This window comes from Periplaneta americana, chromosome 17 (genome assembly GCF_040183065.1).
Source record: "Periplaneta americana isolate PAMFEO1 chromosome 17, P.americana_PAMFEO1_priV1, whole genome shotgun sequence".
NCBI classification, from domain to species: Eukaryota; Metazoa; Arthropoda; class Insecta; order Blattodea; family Blattidae; genus Periplaneta; species Periplaneta americana.
The window spans coordinates 57,257,713-57,276,602 of NC_091133.1; positions in this window are offsets into that span (position 1 = coordinate 57,257,713).

An 18,890-nucleotide genomic window follows, 5' to 3' on the forward strand; every position below is an offset into this window, starting at 1 on the left:
ATGCCTTTTTTTTGTCATTTTAAAGCAATATTTATTGTTTATTTACAATTTTCTAATTAATTGTAATGTAATGCATATGAAATTTAAATATTTGAAACATTAACTAACTTTACTAACAACAGTAAATAAAAGTAATTTATTTTGGTGCTTAATCTGCTAATAATCGTGCTTCAATATTATTGGTGTAAAATTAATAATGATCGACAATCCACAGTTACAAATATAATATTGTCATGTCTTCACGGTACCAACAATCAGCTTCATAATTTTAAATATTAAGCTCGTTCTCATGGACGTTGTCACGTAGCATTTTCAATTGTTTTCAATTATTATAGGAGAAAGATATTTGAGTGGGGAACAGTCAGTTATTGTCGGGTGACGGAAGGTATAAGATCGTTTAGCTAGAAAGCCTAAATTCAGTAAAACCATTGAAAAGTAAACTTCATTCTTACATTAGTGAATTTGGTGCCCGTGTATTTTCAACCGATGGAACATTTTTGTTGTGTAAGGTTTATAAAAAGACGGTTAATCACGAAAAAAAAAGTGTTATATAAGTCAACATGTATCGCCTACGAAGTGAATATGTGAATTATCTTGATATACAAGTAATTCAAATTTATTGCTAAAATATGTTATGCCTTTTTAAAATTTATAATGCCTTTTTTATGTTTTTATTGTCTTTTTTTGCCTGCCTATTTTAACTGTTATAAATGCTTAAACATCCCGGCTCTAAATTTATATACATGCATATATTATGTTGTATGCGTTGATTTGGTGCCTTGTTCTTTCTTAAATTTGATTTTTGTTTCCGATATTAATGTGAACAAAATCAACTCCTAGTGGCATGTAACCGGCACAATATGCTAGTAGCAAATTTTGCCTTCATGAAAGGATAACCTTAAATAAAATTAACAAACTTACATTTAGAGCTCTTTACAGAATAATTAATGACCAGTGAAGCAAACACGTCAATTAAGTTGCCCTATTTGAAAGAGAAATAAAGTTGCAATTTGGAACCATAATTTTTACTTACCGTCGTATTCACGTACCTACAATTATCCATGAAGTCCGAACCACAGGGACTAAGCATGCGGCACTGCTGTAGGCTACTGCGCCGAATAAGCAAACAAATGGACTCGACCGAAACTGTAGCCGGAGGGGAAAACTGGGGGATATTTCACAGTATTTTAAAACGCAATGAAAAAACACAATCAATTACATTAACAAGGGTTTGGGAACAATTGATAAACGCCATTGTTATGGAAACAAACGAGCATCGCAGCGCGCCCGCGTTTCCGCCTTATCAATAAGTCATTTGTTTTGGGACTTCATTATTTGGGTAATAATAGCAATAAACGGGAATTTTTGTAAGTCTCTATTCCATAAAAGATGGACAGCGAATTGTAACAAACGACTAGGATTACGTCACGGACAGCGCCATTAATTAAAATTTGAAGTACGCTAATTATTGTAATAAAAGCGGAGAGATAGAGACTGCAATAATAGCAAAAATGTCTAACAACCCATTTTCATTAGTAACGCAAGCGCGGACGAGGCAGAGAGAGAGAGAACTGTAGCTGAAATTCTGGAGGACGTATGTTCGAATCCGAAGACTTCCATGCATGAAGCATTGCAAACTTTGGACTGTACTAAGCACAACAAAACATAACTACCTACAGTGAATGTTCTCTGTAATTTAAAATCAAAATACGAGGGTCACTCCAAAAGTAACGCACAAAATTTATTTCAGAATTACTTTTTTTATCCTACAGCTTTGCTATTTTCACAGAATGTAGATACATCCTTTAGGAACAAAATGTCACTTTTCACAAAAAAAAAAAACCTTCCCTTTCAACTGCCTTACGCTACCTTGGAACAAGGGCCTGTATACCTGCACGGTAAAAGTCTGGACCAACACATCTGAGCCGCTATTTAGCAGCGTGCACAAGGGAGTCGTCATCTTCAAACCTTGTTCCGCGAAGGGATTCCTTCTGAATAATTGGTAATCGCATGGTTCCAGATCACGACTGTAAGGTGATTGTTTCAGTGTTGTCCATCCACGTTTTCTGTTCTGGTCTATGGTCTTGTGACTGACATGTGGCCGTGCGTTGTAGTCCAATGGCAGAACAACCTGTTCCGATGTGGTTGAACACGACTCAGTAGAGCTTGAAATTTCTTGAGAGTTGCCACATACGCGTCAGAATTAATCTAGCATGCAACAAATTTTGGTGTCTGAAATTTAACTCATAGAACAAATACTTACAGTTATTATCAACGAAGAGGGAAGTATTTGAAATTGGTGTGATTTTAGCTTTACTGTACGGCTGTCAGACATCATCTCTCACTTCTAGAGTAAGAAAAATGGTACAGAACTGTCAGAGGAAAATGAAGAGAAAAATTCTACAAATATCAATAAAGAATAGAAGATGAAACTGGAAAGGCCACTTATGAAGACTTCCTGAAGGTATATGGGGCTATCAGGGGCGATGTGGGACCTCAGGATAGAGAAGAGGAACGAAGAACGATGTAGAATCCAGTGGCCCGCCTCATTCATCGAATTAGCAGGAAAACAGTGGACACAATGGCAAGGAACAGGGATGAATTAAGAAGAATTGAGAAATCTCTAAGAACAGTATAGGCAGTATAATATTGTATAAAGCCACCGACGTGAATAGATTTACAATACTGCATATCTTTACATACCTGTGAGTGCAATTATTAACCTGTCAACAAGTGCATAGCTTTACTATGCTGCGTTTCGTAGTAAAACCTGTATACCAACTCAAAAACAAATGAGCAAAAATTCAATCATAGAAAATGAAATTCCTTAGAAGCGTTAAAGGCTTTAGAAGATTGGATAACGTGAGAAATGTTGATATTAGTTAAACATCGAATTACTGTAGTAGGCTATGTAGAAAAATAATAGATAATAGACAAAATTGAACTGAACATTTGTTAAGAATGGAAAACAACAGATTTCCTAGAAAAGCTTAAGCCATATGCGGTCCTCCGCTGTGAGTAACGGTTAGCATATATGACCGTGAAACGAGCTGTTCAAATCTTGGTTAGGACAAGTTACCTGTTCAAAGTTTTTTCATTAAGAGCAAATGCTGGGTAACATTCGGTGCTCAACTGGACTTATTTCGCTGTCAATTTAATATCACTCAGACGCTAGATAACTATAGCAGCTGATAAAGCGTCGTAAACTAAAATAATTAAAAAATCTATATGCCGAGGGAAGAAGAGATCGACGGTGACCCAAGAAACCCTGAAGAACACTGTGTTGCAAGTTGCCTAATTCGTGAAATGGAAATGATGATCTTTACGTAGAAGCCACCAGCGTGGCTCAGTCAGTTAAGGCGCTTGCCTGTCGGTCTGAAGTTGCGCTCTGGTGCGGGTTCGATCCTCGCTTGGGCTGATTACCTGGTTGGGTTTTTTCCGAGGTATTCCCCAACCGTAAGGTGAATGCCAGGTAATCTATGGCGAAACTTCGGTCTCATCTCGCCAAATATCACCTCGCTATCACCAATCTCATCGACGCTAAATATCGTAGTAGTTGATACATTGTCGTTAAATAAACAACTAAAGAAAAAACTCTTCACATAGAACTATGCGATCACCTATTGACTGGTGTACAGCTTTACTATGCTGTATATATTAAAGGTAGAAGATGTTTACGAATAGAGCTCAGAATGTGTTACCAGCCAGAGGAAGACAAGGATATATAAGTAGTACAAGGGGAATACTATATTAAAAAGGAGAATACAAGGTGGACAAGGGGAATACAATATTAACAAGGGAAAAATAAAGAGAAAAAGGAGAAGACAACGAGAACAAGGGTAATACAAGAACAAGGACAACAAGGGAAAGAAAAGTAAAACAAAGGAAAGGCAAGGTAAAAGGGAAAGACAAGGAGAACAAGGGGAATACATTGAAAATAAGGGGAATGTAAGGAAAAGAAATGGAAGATAATGAAAACAAGGGGAATGCAAGGATAAAATAGTGAATACGAGGTGGACAAGGGAAATACAAGGAAACTAAGGATAAAACAGAATAACATCAGGAAGACATGGAGAACAAGAAGAAGAGAAGAAAAATAAGGGGAATCAGAGGAGAAAACGTGGAAAAGAAGGAGAATACAAGTAGAACGAAGAGACTAGCAGAACTATAGGACTACAAGTAAAAGAAGGGAATACAATTAACAGAAGAGGAATATAAGAAGAATAGGCAAAACAACGAGAACAAGGAGAATAAGGAATGTATTTTTATTTTAAATTTTCCCCCATTCTAAGCGAGGAGGAACCCAAACATATCCATGACATCAATGTGACAATTTCTCTTTTCAGTTGACAGTGAACTGTACATAGAGATATGAAGAACCATTCAATTAATAGTAACATTGCAGTTCATGTCCTAACAACATCATATGTAGTGAGGAAATCCTGCACTCTAACACAGTCTCAAGCACATAGTTGGGTTTCATATCTAACTAGTCATTAAAACTGAAAGCAAACAGTAAAAGAGAAAAACAACATAGCTACCGCAGTTGATGTATCGTCGTTGAGGAAGGTCGTCTTGCTGAAGTTGTGGCTTGCAAGCCAGGCAGCGAGGCTCTCTTCGCAATTTACAGGTTAGGAGATCCACAAGCCGGAAACTGCGATGTCTAGAGAAAGAGCCCGGAATTGCGTCATGGAAGAGAACCGGAAGCGAGGGGATAAAAGGAAGATGAAGAAGAAGAAGAGAGATGATTGTATCCGCCCGCCAGCCTTGCTAGCAACCTCTAATGCACCGACATACTTACCAACATACTTTCGACCCTCTTCAACTTTGACCTATTCCCGTGCACTGCTTGTAGGTTCTGGGATCGAATCTCTTTTAATACAAATGTGCGACAATGCTTTTGCAGTTTTGCTCATCTTGTAGTGTAGTGCTCTTGAAACTTGAAGGAAATTTGAGTATAAAGGATATTTAGTCGAACTGCCTTTATTTTGTGTATTATTTACGATAAAAATACGGTAGCCTACTCCAATGGTCTATGATGAAGTGTAAGTCCAAATCTTGTAATTATCAGAGACGAATTTCAAACTTTGACTCCTCTAGTCTTTAAAGTGCATGCCGTAATTTTCCTGAAGTAATCACATATTATAACCTATATTATAAACCTTTCATTAAATGTTTTTTTGCAATATTTGTGCTTAAAGTAATAAATACTGCGAACTTAAACAGCAGTTTTATATAAAAATCTGACGTAATAAATAAAACTGAAAGTCATATACGGAATCAGTGTGAGAAAGTGATTTAGAAAAATATATTTTTTAGAATCATGTGATAAATTTTGTGAAAAGGCAGGATAATGAAATATGTAAGTATAATTTTCTCATAAATTTAAATGCATGTATCCATAAATACTTACAGTAAAATGGTATCTAGATTGATTAATATTTGGCATAATAAAGTTGGTGTTAATCAAGAAAATCAACTTACGGTAAAATGAATTTGAAAATAAAATGAATGTTTACGAAAATTCAAATTCTCCTCCGTTACTTTAATCTATTAGCTTCAGGAAGCCAACTTTAGAACGAAAAGTTACTAGATTTGTAATCAGAAATTTGTAAAGAAAATTCTTTGATGAAAAAAATAATTTTGACAGCCCTTTAAATGCTACGCCCCCTTAAAGGCTTGATTAAAATATTAAACATATTTCTGTAATTAGAATTGAACTAAATCTATTTGGGGGTACAAAAATATAGGCCTAAATTCTAAAGAAGTGAAATAGCCAATACAAGTTTTTGGGAAAATTTTCATGTTTTTTCAGTGGAGTCTTCCCTTAAACGGCTGTGTGCATTGCAACATTTCCTTAAGGAAACCACACACCATTCGGGATGTCGTCTCTTTATATAGAAAATATCAGCAATAATGATGATAGATTAACTAATAAATGAATAATATATCTTGATGCTTTTTTCTTTCAGTGATTTATGTGTTTATATGAGGAAGCGTGTTACAAGTAGTTGCTATAGATCTGTGATTTCGGTAACAGGTGGACTTGTAAAAGATTCGCGTGAAACGTTTTTAACATATAAAAGTTTATCAAAATATTAAACTTAATTTTAATTTAATAGAAATTATTATTAATACACAAATAGGATTTATTAACAAATGCGGTGAGTATAAAGACTGAAACGGTTAATTTAACATAGTCTAATTCTAAAGTACTTAACTGTAATATTAATTTCCAAACGAATCCTCCGATTTCCTGTAATGATATAGTATTGTTGTTTAATCAACTGCCCGAAGACAGGTATGAACCTCACAAGTGACACCAATAAGACATCACTCATGAGATAAGCCAGGAGATAATGGAGTAGGGTGGCCAGTTCCTTTCCATTTGTTACAATTTCAAACAACTTATTGGCGTCATATTGATGTGCGAATCGTTTCGACTATCAATTTCATTATTGTCTCGAGACTAGGCCTCATGGAAGGAGGAAGCAATTATGAAGCAGTTAACGAGAAGGCTCCATCTTGTTAAATTTAAATGCAGGGAGTATAAAGACAGATATTAAAATAAATATTAAAACTTTATTTAAAACCCTAAACATCCTTACAATTCCAACCACGGTCACAATAACAACTTCTAACATCATAAAAGTTTCACGCAATGCTATTTATTTATATTCCTTAAATTTAAGACATAGGACTCCTGTTTCACTACACTTGCAAAGGAAATAATTCGAAGAATTTTAATGCCATTACAAAACGCGTCGCTCTTGGTCACATTTGCATCCGCGAATTTCGAAGCTACACTACACTTAACACGAACACTTACACATACACTCATCCTAGTACACGACATAACTCTTCACAGATACACATCATGCACAGCGTGGCCCACCAAAATAGTGTGTAACTTGAAAATGGGTCACAGTCCTGCTATCTATCCGCAATTTGCGGAACCCGAATTACGTAAGTGAAGTGGGTAGGCATTAGATATACATCGTCGTTATTCCTGCAATAACTTCTCTGTGCAAAATGTGAAATATTTCAGTAGAAAGAAAGAACACATTTATTCTTCTATGGCAGTAGTGCATAGGAGATTGTGAATTCTTACATTTTCGGAAGAAGAAAAATATACTTACATACAGGAGATTTTATTATTTGCTGTATCACTATTTAAGTAATTTAACAGAGAAAAAATATGAAAATCGATAAATATGTGACATAGGAGTTACAATAGTTACGGTAACCAACAGACGGTCACCAAAAACTACCAAATTATGCACCAATGATATTAAGAGCAGGAATGTTTAGACAAAATCACTTCTAACTCAGTAGACTATGCCTTTATCATAAAATTCATTCCTACATTTCGCGACTTGAACTCAAGTCTTTAGCTAGGGAATCCAACGCTCTAGCCGCTCTGCTAAAGTTGTGCTAGTGAATAACTCTGTGTATCGGTTTTCCGAGAATATTGTTGATAATACTGTTGAATATTAATGCAATAAGGAAGAAGTTCTCAAACTTATTAAATTCTGAAAGAAGATTGACGAGTTTGTAAACAGTTTCCGTCTACTTGCTAGCAATGACGGACAGAGAAAGTACTGATAACTCTGTCATGCAAATGCGAGAAGGCACAAATACAAAAACCCACATAATTCGGAGATTTTATGGACAAATTTCCTAAATGAACCAACAATTAAATATGTCTTACCAGACATAGCATCTTGGGGAACGACTGAGGGGAACACTGTGCATGCAAGTTAACTGAATGCTGGAACATAAGCTTGTGTATAGCTGCAAGAGCGGCACATGTACACAACGGTCTATGTAGGGAGGAACACTATGAAATAAACATCTGTTTGTTCACCACGACACACATATAGTTTGTAACTACCCGTCAATACGCTACTTATCTGCATAGGTATTGCATCTGTAGTACATCATGACGAAGAGAAAGAGATCTAAGAGTCATCAATTTGTGACAGAATTTGTAGGCGAGTGTTTTGAAGTGAATGGGGAATATATTACTTGCAAACATGCGGGATGACAAACGTCAATATATTATATACAGAGACATTGTAACACTGTAAAACACACAGAAAATAGAAAACTTGCATCGAAAAAACGAAAGTGAAGGTCTGCCAACAGGTAATTCCATTTCAAATAAACAGTCACAATTTTAATTGGATTTGTGTGAGATTATGGTAAAGGCCGGCATCCCGTTCTTTAAACTACAAAATGTCCACTTTAAAGTCTTTATTGAAAAATACACAAATAAGAATTTATCAATCTACGTATTATTAAAGCAAAATTATTTTAAAATATGTTACGATAGCACATTCCATTAAATAAGACAGATGTGGATTGGAAAGGCATCAAACAGAAGTTGACCAATACAGACTCGGCTGTAAGTTTCATTGTTAATTAATCGAACTAGTTTCTTGGGAATACCAAATTCAATAAGAATGTTATATAAAACTTCTCTCTTAACCGAGTCATATGCCTTTTTGAAATCTATGAATAACTGATGTACTGTACCCTTATACTCCCATTTTTTCTCCAATATCTGTCGAATACAAAAAATCTGATCAATAGTCGATCTATTACGCCTAAAACCACCCTAATGATCCCCAATAATTTCATCTACATATGGAGTTAATCTTCTCAAAAGAATATTTGACAAAATTTTGTACGACGTCAAAAAAAAGCGATATTCCTCGAAAGTTAGTACAGTTAGTCTTTTCCCCCTTCTCAAAAATAGGCAGAATTATGGAATCCTTCTATTGTTCTGGTACAATTTTCTTTTCCCAAATAGCAAGTACAAGCTTATAAATTTCGCTAGATAATGCGCTTCCACCCTCTTGTATTAATCCTGCTGGAATTTGATCAATACCTGGAGACTTGTACTTTTTCAGATTTTCTATCGCAATTTCGACTTCAGAAAGTGTGAGTTCTGGATTTATAGCAAGTTAAAAATATGACAATAGTTTGGCAGATCCATAGATAATTATATAATAACATGACTATAATGAAGGGATAGTTAAATTGTAGTTTCAAGGGGAAGCTGTATATAAGCCAATGACAGTTTATTGACTACAAGTCACAAGTTTTTGTAGGAAATTTAAGTTCTGGCTACAAATAGGCCATGTTGTATGTGTGCACAAAATGAATTGCAGACCTGTATTACAGAACCGAATGAAAGAATCCTGACAGCGGATTCATTGAACCGAAGAATACTCAATCTGAATTGACTCGGAAGCAACTCTGAACTTGCATCAGTGAGCTATTTCTTTCTTGTTTCGCTGCAGTACTGAATGGGTTCCCAATAAGAGTTTTCTAGATTCCGGATTTATAATAGGCATTAATGACATAAGTAGAAACAAAAAACTTGCTGGTTGTATTTATTTGTAAATAATTTATAATTATTATTTTATAATCAAGCGCAAAAATTAATGAACCTGATGGAACAGGCGTGTGACTCCACGCATTGCACCCGATGTTTTTCAAGTAATAGTAGGTTTTTTAGTAGGTTATTTTACGACGCTTTATCAACATCTTAGGTTATTTAGCGTCTGAATGATATGAAGGTGATAATACCTTGTGAAATGAGTCTGGGGTCCAGCACCGATAGTTACCCAGCATTTGCTCATATTGAATTGAGGGAAAAACCCGGAAAAAAACCTCAACCAGATAACTTGCCCCGACTGGGAATCGAACCCGGGCTACCTGGTTTTGCGGCTAGACGCGCTAACCGTTACTCCATAGGTGTGGACTCCAAATAACAATAATAATAATAATCATCATCATCATCATCAGCAGCATCAGCATCATCATGATGAACTTCTTCGTTTTAGACCATGTGATCTGTAACGAAAATCTAAAAAAATATAACCTTCATCCCTCATCGACGTCTTGGTCTTCCTTGAGCTCTGTGTCCTCATGGTCTATATACTGAGGCTAATCTTGAAAGTCTCTCCTTTTCCACTCTTTGTGCTAATATTGTTGAATTTCTTCGGTTAAGTAATAATAATAATAATAATAATAATAATAATAATAATAATAATAATAATAATAATAATGGAATATATAATAGGATTTCGTACTATTTTGTTCCTTATCTACTCACACACTTAAATAAAAATAGGATTCATCAACTACGATTTGTTGATATGAGACAAGGCTACCGACAATTTTTTTTAAGTCCATCGTTATGATTTAGCGTAATATTTCGACGATATAAGAATAAAGTATTACTGGAATTTTTACATATGAAGAGTCCACTGCAAGAATGATGGATGTCATTTGGAATACATTTTGCAGGAGAAGCAATTGAAAGTTTGAAATGCTTAGCGCTCAAAGCTTAACTGAGATTTTCCGATCATTACTGGACAATGACTATCAGTGTTAATCCCATATAACTCTCTATGTACATTCTATATGTCTTAAGCTATGCCTTGACAGTCTTGGTCCATTTTCGACAAGAAAGTGACATCCATCGTTCTTTCAGTGGACTCTGCATATGTTGTAGGTGAAATTCTTGTGAATAACGTTTTCCTTAATATCTTTAAAGGCAGTAAGTGGTTGCTTGGTTGTAATGTGGAGTCATATTAGCATATTCAATCGTAAGCGCCAAACTACAGAAACAAAGATTTCCATGAAGTTCGCCGTAAAGAGTTGGTCTACTAGAGAAGATAGAGCTACTGGAGTTTCTCGGTGCTGTCGTGGGTGATAAAGATGATTCTGAATTACAGAGTAATAGTATATTGTTACAGGAAATGGAAGAGTCTCGAGAAAAGAGCCATAAATCTTTCATTATCTACCATATACTTCACTTGTATTCGCCGATATCTGAAGTCGAGTTTCCAATGTTACACGCTATGATTATTCAGGAAACGGTAGGCCAAAAATAATAGATTAGTATCATGAAACAATCGCTTACTTCAATTCCCCTACTTAACCGTGCTATCACATTATATAAAAAATAAATATAGACCTAGTACTTTGTAATTTCAATTCAGTACCGATGATTCAAGGATCAAAAAAGAGATTCTACTTAGCGATCGAGTTCAACTCAGTAGCTGCGAGCATTCACCGCTAGATGGCAGCACTTACACAAAGCACAGTTGCAGCAGAACGCACCGTACTGTAAATAAATTGGAAGCTTAGCGGAAGCTGGGACTGCACAGAATTCTCATCTGTGCCGAACGATAAAATTCTCATAACCTGCGATCAGATCCTCCACCGCCCCTCATTTGCTTCTAGTGTAACGGAATTCTGGGCACACACGATCCTTTTCATTTCGAGCCTGAATACAGAAGGCCATGACTACGTTCGCGGTGTCGCCATATTCCCGGTCGTTAAATTCCAGAAGTACAATGTGAAGATGTTCAAAATCATAACTGCAGGCGTGGGCGGTTGTAGCACTGGTTGCTAAAACTCCATCGAGTCCAATAGAGTACAGCACCTTCTGCAGCGATAATACAATTTCATTTTACATCAGTTCGGGGTTTGCTTTTAAACTCTCATCCCACATTCTTATTATGAACGGAATCAACAGACTCGAGGAGTGTCCGGGTTCTTACATTCATTTTGATTTGAAATATCTGTGTTTGAGCTAAAAAAGAGAAAAATTTTAACGTTTTGACATAAAATTTTACTCTGACGTCAGTCGCGGCACCGTAGAAACAGAAGCGTAAAATGAACTTCGGGCCTCATTGTTTTCCACACGATCCGTCTCGGTTCATATTTCATGCGTTTGGAGATTTTCCAGATGAATTTCGACGTTATCCAAATTAAAGCGTTAAAAAAAAAGTCGGAGCCTGGTTTTCTCGTGTGCCTTGGGTACTTCAGGGAAAACTTACTCAAGTGTCACTCTCCCTATCCCTTGTCTATCGAGGACAGCAACGGCTTCAAAGTCTTAACAAGCAAACATTCTCATGAGGGCAGATAGAAAAGTTTTTTTTTCTTCCACCATGTTAATAATTTCGAAACAAGTGCTTATACAATTTTTGGCAACTCGAGCACAATTACGAGGGCTTTAAAAATAAGTTTTCCTGGGCCGTTTACAGAAAGAAAACACAGTTTCATGGTAAAAATTTATTGGAATAGATAACAGCAGTTGTTGGGATATTAAATATAATCCCCATCAGAATTAAGATATTTGTCATATCGTGGAATCAACTTTTGTATCCGTGTGTCGTAAAAGTTTATCGCTTGGGATCGAAACCAATGTGTAACAGCCGTTTGCACCTTCCTGTCGAGCCCATGTCTCAATTCCAGTGAGGAACATATTGAAGAATAGCTCAACAGTTGTTGTATCTGTTCCAATAAATTTTTACAATAAAATTGTGTTTTCTCTTTGTAAACGGCCCAAGGAAAACTTATTTTTACGGCTCTCGTAATTGCGTTTGAGTGGCGAAAATTTTTACAAGCACTTGTTTTGACATTATTAACATGGTGGAAGAAAAAAATAACTTTTTATCTGCCCCTATGAGAATAACATAAATGGAAATGAGGAGGTGATAAAGAAATGTGATACTAAATTTCTTAATTTGAAATATTGAATTTGTGACCCGTATGGACTTATCCGACTGATTATTTGTAGACTTGGTGCTTTTGAAATATGATTTTGACGCTAAACGTCTATACTCGACTTACAAAGCGAGAAAAATTATGAAGTTTTGAAATGAAAGCTTTTTCTGTAGGTCCTGACCTTATTCATGGTACAATGGAAACAAAAGTGTAACATGAACTTTGTGCTAGTCGATCCGTCTCTCTTAATTCCGTATTCAGTATGCTTTAGGACTTTCCTAAAAGAAATGGACCCTAACATACTACGGGCTTCCATATTCCCCGTCATAAACGTCGGCAATTTTTCAGTAATAATAACTAAAGCCTTCACAAAGCGGAATCTTGGTTTTCGTGTGTAGCCTTGGGTATTCTGGACGAGCTTACTCAGTCTTCACTAGTCTAGTCCAAGGGCAGGGTTCCTTGTCTATAAAGAGGAAGGCGACTCTCCAATACTCACCACTTGCTCTGTCAAAACCTTTTAATATTTTCGGCGCCCCTGTTCTGCTGTTGTTCAGCCACGTTATGGTTCGTGATTTCAACATTTCTCCCCCTCAAGTCGAAGTCGTTAAGTTACGTCCATTTTCAGCGTTTTCCCTTCAAAATGCTATATAAGTTCCTTCCACAGAACGGTAAAAACGTAGTGAGATAAGTGGCCAACAGGCTCGGAGATCACATACATTCTTCCTCATCCCCAAATTCTCTTGCAAGGACGTGAGTTCGCGTAACTTTTAACTGTTTCTCTCAATTTTCCCTTCTTCATTGCGATTCTACAGTGCGTCCTGCTCCATTATCTAATTATTGGGTAGGGTATACTCATCCTCCCTGTGGTTGTATATATTTAGACATTAAATCCTCTGTCACTTTTTCAACTGCAATAAGTTATGAAAATGATAATATAGTAATAATTAGGGCTAGGATTTTGATGACCTATAAATCATGAAAAAAATGTCCTAAAACAATGCATTTATGACCAAAAAATCTTTCAAAAATGCTCTTAAATTGCCTAAAAATTGTTCTTACATAATTGGTTTAGTAGGAAAAGAAGTTTTGTACTACTTAATATTTAGACCAGTAATTAAATTAAATTCTACGAGTAGTACCAACATTTAAGTTTATTTAATTTTACATAATTTTTTCTAAGTGGTACACTTTAATTAATTATTTTACCTGATGTAATTTCCATGTAGCTCACCACAAGGCCACTCTTACCCGGAATTAGCAGGTATAGAGGATCCTATATTGAAGGGGTGGTTGGAGTACACTACGTTAAAATGGCAATATTTGTGTAGAAAACGATTAAAATATTATACAAAATAATGAATATTAGCCATCGGCGTAGCTTGATCGGTTAAGGCGCTTGCCTGCCGATCCGGAGTTGCACTCGGTCGCGGGTTCAACTCCCGCTTGGGTTGATTATTTGGTAGGTTTTTTCCGAGATTTTTCCCAACTGTAAGACAAATGTCAGGTAATCTATGGCGAATTCTCGGCCTCATCTCGCCAAATATATCGCTATCACCAATTCTATCGACGCTAAATAACCTCGTAGTTGACACAGCGTCGTTAAATAACCAAGTAACAAAATAATGGATACCAGTATTAATGGACAAAATATGTAGACAAATATCAAAGGAAATAAACATTATTTTATATTAATAATGAGGATTTATGGCCAAAATTAAATGAAAATGCCTCAAAAATGTCCGAATAAAACAAAAGATGCTCTTATGAGTTGAAACAGGCAAAAAATGCAAAAAAAAATGCCCTAACAAATATGTCTTAAAATACTCAGTTTATCACATAACATATAAATACTAAAGCAGCTATGTTTCTGGCTTACTAGAAAAAAATGCAATTTCATCAAAATCCTAGCCCTAGTAATAATGTACATGTGATTTGATTTCCTGAGATAAAGGAGGTCGAAGCTCACTACCAATTTCCTTCTAGAGTCGATCTCAAGAAAGCACTGGCACTCTTGACATAAATGTTAGGGAGTTTACACATCCCTTCATATCCCACCACCAGGAAAAAGGTGTAGTTGGGACATCGTCATTAAATATCGCAAGAATTTAATCCCGGTGACTAGATACTGTAGATTCTATTGCATGATGCACATGCGCAGTAGGTGCTATGATCGTAGACCGGGATTCCCGCCCGAATGATCATGGTGCAGTGTTTCTCCTTGATAAAATTTTATTTGCAATCGATTTTATGACACTTTGCCACTCTCCAATAACCTTCCTTCAAAAAATATTCTTCACGCTCTCCAATTCTTTGTTACGAACAGTCTTCGTCCGAGAAGACGATTTTCTTTTCTCTTTTTATCTCCACATTTCATCGCAGGATTTACTGAAAATTGCTGCAGCGCACGGCGATGAAAAATAAGACCCCCCCCCCTTCAGACATTCATCGCTAGACTATTAAATCAAGATTGGAGTGAGGGAGATCGCCAGTCGGTTTTATGGCCTATCGGTAGCTTAGTCGTCTGAAAACTTTTCATCAGAGTGACCGGATTTCTATCCTTTGCTAATATGATGAAACTTATGTTGGACAAGAACGCTGAGAACAGTGTATTTCCGGATACTTTAATTTCCTTTGGAAATTTCATTCCACCATCTATTAATTCATTCATTCACCCCTCCAAACATTCATCTACTAATCACGCATCCATCCATTAAACCCATCAATCCATACACAGTGTGAACTGTAAGTAGGCTTAATGTCATTAATTTTAGGATGTTATTCTTTGAAATATTTCAAACAAAAAAAGTTTAATACAATTTTGCTCGTTTTTCCTTCTTTTTCGAGAAAAAAAATTGTTTCACATGAAACATTTCATAGCTTGTTTTGGTAAAGCCATTTATTGAATTCCAATATGCTCAGTCAATTTAAGAGATCAGTGTATTACGATAATAATTAATTTAAATAATTTCAGTTTTGTTCTTTAAATGTGTATAAATTTGATTCAAACAAATATAACTTTTTAACATTTCTTTTCAGAACAAAAAGTCATATTTGTTCAGATAACATTTCTGCACATTTAAAGGACAAAACTGAAATTTTCTCAATCATTTATTATCATAATACACTGCTCACTTAAATTAACTGCGCATATTGGAATTAAATCAATAGCTTTCCAAAAACACGCTATGAAATATTTCATATAGCCTAAAACATTTATTTTCTCGAAAAAGAAGCAAAAACGAGCAAAATTGTATCAAACTTTGTTGTTTGAAATACCTCAAAGAATAACCCCTTGAACTTAATGACATTACTTACAGTTCTGCCTGTATGTTACAGTCAGAATGCGAAATCCGCCAAAACCCGAAGTTTCTAGGAAATTATAGTTCTGACAAAGCTCTTTAGGTAATTCTAGTTTTCACTTACATAATTCAGTTACATCTAGAAATAACTATGGCTCTTTAGGAAATTCTAGTTTTGACTAATATAATTAAGTTAGATCTAGAAAAATAGTAAAAACCCGTTGTAACGATTTCAGAACGTGAATTCCGACAAAACCCGAGGAAATTCTTGTTTTCACTTACGTAATTCAATAACATTTAGAAATAAGTTATTACTAAAAAGACTTTAGGAAAAAAAAAATATGTTTTATTTAACGACCCTCGCAACTGAAGAGGTTATATCAGCGTCGTCGGATGTGCCGGAATTTTGTCCCGCAGGAGTTCTTTTACATGCCAGAAATCTACTGACATGAGCCTGTCGCAATTAAGCACACTTAAATGCCATCGACCTGGCCCGGGATCGAACCCGCAACCTTGGGCATGGAAGGCCAGCGCTATAAGACTTTAGGAAATTGGTACTTGCACATGAACATTTTTATTACTATTGTAATTATTGTTGTTATTGAAACACAAAATATTTTTATTACACAAATAATTATGTTATGGGATGCTTAAACATTACTATTTTTGTTGTTGAATTACGAATAATTATGTTACAGAACTCAATATTATTATTTTTGTCTCATAAGTAACTTGTTGTGACAAGGCATGCTATTGTGACATTTAGAGTTGCAGAGAATTTTTTTTACACACAAGCACCACTTCGAAACTTTTTTTTTTTTTCGTGAGCACAACGAACGAACCCTTGTTCACTTCCGATGGCTTCTTTCTTTGCTGCAGTCCTCAGCGAAATTATTGTATCTGACACCTGTCCTCGTATCAAGAAAATTTGAGGACATACATCAGATTCGGATCTGAAAGAAACAGTGTTATGTACCGGGAATTTATGAAATTAACTACACTATAAATTTTTAAAGTTCAGTGAACCTACCTGCAATATGGTTTATTAAAAACTCCATTCTTTGTTCCAATTCTGTACAAGTCATTGTCATTTTTCTCAAGCACGACTCCTGTGAGGTTTCGGAAGTTGGCCTTTTCCCTGTCGACATCCGGAATGTGTATTATAATGTTACCTCCTATACCAATTGGAGGACGCGTTGCATCTTACTTGAAATCGTTACAAAGGGTTTCTATTATTAACAATCAGTTATTTCTAGATCTAACTTAATTATATTAGTCAAAACCAGAATTTCCTAAAGCGCCACAGTTATTTCTAGATGTAACGGAATTACGTAGGTGAAAACCAGAATTTCCTAAAGAGCTTTGCCAGAACTAGAATTTCCTAGAAACTTCGGGTTTTGATGGATTTTGCGTTCTGACTGTATACCTTAAAACCAAGCATCCCTTCGGCCGTCTGTCCTTCCAAAAATTCTACCGCTCATATATCCATCCATCCATCCATCCATCCATTCCTATCCATCCATCCACCTACCCTCCCCTCCATCCATTCTACTATTTTTCCAATCATTGATCCAATCAATCGCTCTTCAATGTTTTATTGATCCACATACCCGTACCCCCTTCTACTAACTTCCCTGTCCATTTACGAATCCAATCCATTTCACTCCAATAGATCGTTCGTTCATTCAATCATCCATTCACCTATCTATTCATCTAATAGGTCTAGTAGGCCTAAACACAACCATCTCCTGATCTAACTCCTATAAAATTCCCCAACCATCTATCCTTCCATCTGCTCACTCACTCACTCACTCACTCACTCACTCACTCACTCACTCACTCACTCACTCACTCAACCACTCCTATATCACCCAATCTAGCCATCTGTTTTTCTGTCCATCAATAGTCTATCCATCTATTCATTTATTATTCATCCATCCATCCATAAATCCATACGTCCAATTAACCTTTTACTTCAATACGTTCATTCATCCAGACATTTATTTATTTATTTATTTATTCATTCATTCGTTCGTTCGTTCGTTCGTTTATTTATTTATTTATTTAGTTAATAATTGTAACATAAAATATAATATATACAGAAAAACTTTAGCTCACCCCTGAAAGAGTAGAACTCGTGCTCAGGGGCGGATTCCTGAATTTAAATTAAGAAGTATATGTAATAAAATTTGTCTTATGTCTACTATGCAATTAGAATATATAAATTTAAATTTACAATTTTTCAATTTTTATAAAATCCATATATAACTTTTTAAATTTAATACTAGAACTATTAGAATCGACAATATTAGGATATTTCAATATAAATTTGTTATATATTCTTGGGCCTAAATTACTACTATGATTAAATACTATAGCAGTGTTGCATTTTGGTTCAAACAATCTTAAAGAATTCACACATTCTGTTTCATAACTATGAGAATACAATTCAAAATTATTTCGATTTTTATGTATGAATTTTATTAATACAATATAATAAATATGTCTTATGTTATGAACATTAAAGTCTAAAAACAATTTTTGAGATGGAAAATCAATAGGTTTATGATGACATATTTTAATTATTTTCTTCTGTAATAAATAAAGTGGATTAAAATTGGATTTAAATGAGCTACCCTAACCTATAATTCCATACATAATTACAGATTGAAATAAAGTTAAATATATTGTGAGTAATAAACTTATTGACAAGTAATTCCTCAATAAAAAAAATAATATATCATTTTACGTAATGTATTACAAAGGTAATTAGTGTGTTGGTTCCATTTTAAATGACTGTCGAAAATTATGCCTAAATACTTAACTTCATAAAACCATCCTTTCAATACTATAACAACCAATCCATTCATCTACATTTCCATTCATCTCTGCGTTCACCTATTCATTCATTCATTATTTATGGATCCAAAATCCATCTAATTATTCTTCCATGCATTCATTCATCCATCCACCCGTCCACCTGTCTATTCTCCCGTGTCTTCACCCAAACATCCTTCCATCCATCCAACTATTTATTCATCTATACGTCAATACATCAAT